Source organism: Puma concolor, chromosome E4 (genome assembly GCF_028749965.1).
Source record: "Puma concolor isolate L17-30 chromosome E4, mPumCon1.1.hap2, whole genome shotgun sequence".
Classification (NCBI taxonomy): domain Eukaryota; kingdom Metazoa; phylum Chordata; class Mammalia; order Carnivora; family Felidae; genus Puma; species Puma concolor.
The window spans coordinates 25,846,061-25,850,184 of record NC_141683.1 but is presented as its reverse complement, the minus strand read 5'-3'; positions in this window follow the sequence as shown (position 1 = coordinate 25,850,184).

Genomic DNA, 4,124 nt, shown 5'->3' with positions numbered 1-4,124 from the left:
AAAGTAGAGTTGAAATGAGTTATTTTATTCATTTAGTTTTTTGAGAGCGAGAGAGTGCGTGTGAGAGAGGGACAGATGGAAAAAGAGAGAGAATCCCAAGCAGGCTCCATGCTCAGCAAGGAGTCCAACATGGGACTTGATCCTACAAACTGGGAGATGATGACCTGAGCCAAAATCAAGAGACGTATACTTAAATCAACTGAACCACCCAGACGCCCTGAGTTGAAATGAGTTTTTATAAGTGTGAACATTGGCAGAATATTTTTTATTTTTTATTTTTTCAAATTTACATCCAAATTAGTTAGCATATAGTGAAACAATGATTTCAGAAGTAGATTCCTTAATGCCCCTTACCTGTTTAGCCCATCCCCCCTCCCACAACCCCTCCTGTGACCCTCATTTTGTTCTCCATATTTATGAGTCTCTTCTGTTTTGTCCCCCTCCCTGTTTTTATATGATTTTTGTTTCCCTTCCCTTATGTTCATCTGTTTTGTCTCTTAAAGACCTCATATGAGTGAAGTCATATGATATTTGTCTTTCTCTGACTAATTTCACTTAGCATAATATCCTCCAGGTCCATCCACGTAGTTGCAAACGGCAAGGTTTCATTCTTCTTGATTTCCAAGTAATATTCCATTGTATATAGAAAAAAATATTCCATTGTATATATATACCACATCTTCTTTATCCATTCATCTGTCAATGGACATTTGGGCTCTTCCCATACTTTGGCTATTGTCGATAGTGCTGCTATAAACACGGGGATGCATGGGTCCCTTCGAAACAGCCCACCTGTATCGCTTGGATAAATACCTAGTAGTGCAATTGCTGGGTCGTAGGGCAGTTCTATTTTTAGCTTTTTGAGGAACCTCCACACTGTTTTCCAGAGTGACTGCACCAGCTTGCATTCCCAGAATTTGTTAGTGTTTTAAATCAGTAGTACTTTTTGTTCTCTTATATAAGAAGTCTGTATTTCAAAGTCATAAACATGTCTTAATATATTATCTTTTTAAAGGTTTAAACTTTTACCTTTTAGCGTAAAGTTCTTAATCTGTCTGGAATTGACTTTTTGTAAATAGTATAACGTCAGGGTCTAATTTTACTTTATTTTTCCAATTAGATAACCAATTTTCCCAGAACCAGTCATTAAATAGTCTATCCTTTCCTCAAAGATCTGTAGTGCTGACTCTGTCATTTACTATGAATGAATGGTCCTGTAATTGGGCTTCCTATTTTTTTTTTTTTTGTATTGGTTGCTTGTTTATTTCTATGCTAATATGACTATCTTAATTACTATCGCTTTAAAATATGTCTCCATATCAGGTAGAACATGTTTCTCCCTTAGTCTGTTAATATAGTGAGTCACATTAATACATTTTAAAAATGTAAACCACTCTGACACTCCTGGGATAAATCCTACTCAGATAAATCCCTACTGGATTCTTGCAATTCTGTTTATGAATTGGATTGGGCTATAGTTTTTCGTTTTTATAATGTCCTTTTGTGGATTGGATATCAAGGGTATAGTAGCCTCAGATATCTAATTAGAGAATATAGTAGAGATTTCTAACCGCCCCCAACATCCATTCTCCTTTTTTTCTAACAAGAATCCTGAGTTTTAGCTCAGTGTATTGATATCCAGCTGAAAGACCACATTTCCCAGGCCCTTGCAGCTGGATTTCCCCATGTGACTGCGTCTGGAGAATGGAAGAGAAGCAGAAGTGTTGCATGTGATTCAAGGAATTGTTTTTATGGACACGCTCTTTATAAATCCCTCCCTCCCTGCTCAGATGTGATGACCCTGGTTCTAGCAACCATGTTGGGCCATGATGGTGAGTTCTATACCAAGGGAGGGCAGAGAGATGAGTTGGAAGTAGCCTTAGTCCCTGGGGAGCCTCGTGCAACCACTAGACAAGCTCTTGCCTGTCTACCTTTGGGGTTATTTGTACTGAGAGAGAGAGAGAGAGAGAGAGAGAGAGAGAGATGTGTATTTCTACTAAATTTAAACTATTAAAGGAGTGACTCTCCTCCAATCTTTTTTTGTTTGTTTGTTTTTTTGAGTCCACTTTGGTACATCATATTTTATTAGTGATTTATTCATTTCCCTAAGTTTTCGACGTTGTAGTAGTTAAGAATTTAAGCTCTGGAGCCCGATTGCTTGGGTTGAAATCTTAAGCTCCTTCATGTTCATGGAGTTGTGTTGAGTGGGAAACTTACTTAACCTTTCTGACTCTCAGTTTTCTCATCCATGAATGAGTATGTGCTTGGAGAATTAGTATGTACTTGGAGGAGTGCATAGTTTATAGTAACCACTCGAGCAATGTTAGCTATACCATTGTTACTATCTTTTCCCCTTTGCTTTCTTTGAATTGGTTTTCTTTTTCTAACTACCATGGTTGAACATCTGGTTCACTAATTTTCATCTTTTTTCTTTTCTTTTCTTTTTTAAAGGTTTTATTTTTAAGTAATCGCTGCACTCAAAGTGTGGCTCCAACCGACAGTCCGGTGATCAAGAATCATACGCTCCACCGACTGAGCCAGCCAGGTGCCCCATCTTTTTTCTTTTCTAGTGGAAACATTAAAGACTATACATTTTCTTCAAAGCACTATTCCCGGCAGGTTTGTTTTTTTTTTTTAAAGATTTATTATTTTTAAGTAATCTCCATGCCCAACGTGGGGCTTAAACCCACAACTCGGAGATCAAGAGTTGCATGTTCTACCGACCCAGCCAGCTGGGTGCTCCTTGCATAGTTTTGGTACGTAGCATTTCATTATTGTTTAAGTCTGAGTGTTTTTAATTTTCCATATTATCTCTTTTTTGACTCTGAGTTATTTAGAAGTATTTTTTAAAATTCTAAATGTGTATTTTTTGGTGCAAGTTATCTTTTGTAATTGATTTTTAACTTCAATGCATTGTGGTTAGAGACTGTGGAAGGATACTTATTCTTTGAAATTGCTGAAAAATGCTTTAAAGCCTAGACTATGATCAACTTTTGTAAGTACTTCATGTGTACTTAAGAAATATACATTTTAATTGTGTGCACCATTCAATACATGTCCATTAAATCAAGATTGTTTACTTTGCTGTTTAACTCTGTCATACCACGCTTTTTTTTTTTTTTAATCCATATGATTTATCAACAGTGAGAGAAATGTACTGAAATCTCCCATCGTGTTGGTGGATTTGTCTTAGCTCCTTGTTTCCCTCTAGGACAGTTCAAAGCAAGGTCAGCTTTCTCTGGAGGTGATTTGCTTTGCCTTGTTTGTAAAGCCATCCAAACACATGCATTTATTCACATTTCAAAACCACTTTATTACCAAAATGAACAAAAGGAGAATGCTGTTTAAATTAAATAAATTACACAAACATCTCGAGTCCCCGGTCTTCCCTGGGAACCCCATCATCACAAGTCAGTATCACTAAGAACATTCAAAAGTATTGAAATTCTGGATTATTTCATCACCTTGCCCTCCTTTTCTGCCTCACTCGTGTCCAGAGAGTGGTCTGTTTGAATTTGCTTGTGTTCTTTTCAAAGTATTCCAACGGTGAAGTTTTCTTCAATGTCTCCCTCTCCCCCATGTGTTTCCAATTTTACTTCCACCGTCTAGACACTTGGTTCAAAGGACCCCTCTACTTGGGGTGTCTCGAGGCTCTGTGACCTTCCCCCACCTCCTGGGCCCCAGTTGGACTTTAAAGGAGGTGGAGTAGGGGAGGGTGAGTTGTCATTGGCTAAAATTCTTGTCCTCCTGGAATTTGGCACTTCGGGTGCTGGGCACGGTGAATCCCAGATAACATTGTCTTCCGCCTTCCAAATTTTGAGTTCCATTGGCAGCCAGATGGCATAATGAAATCACAGAGAAGCAGTGCTTGAAGGCCAAGAATCTGTTGGCTCTTTGCCAGCACCTTCTCCTTTAACTCTAAAAAGACTCGCTAGCTGACGGGCTCACTCAACACACAGACACACAACACAGGTCAGGCTGAAGTTAAGAATTGGGAAGTTTTTTTCAGGCTGGGCCAGCCCAACCTGTTGGGCAGGGTCATTGAGTTGAAGGAGCTTGAGAGAAGCAGTGGGGAGAAGGCCGAAAGGTTTTCTGTGCACTTCCATGGAAATTTCCCCAGACAC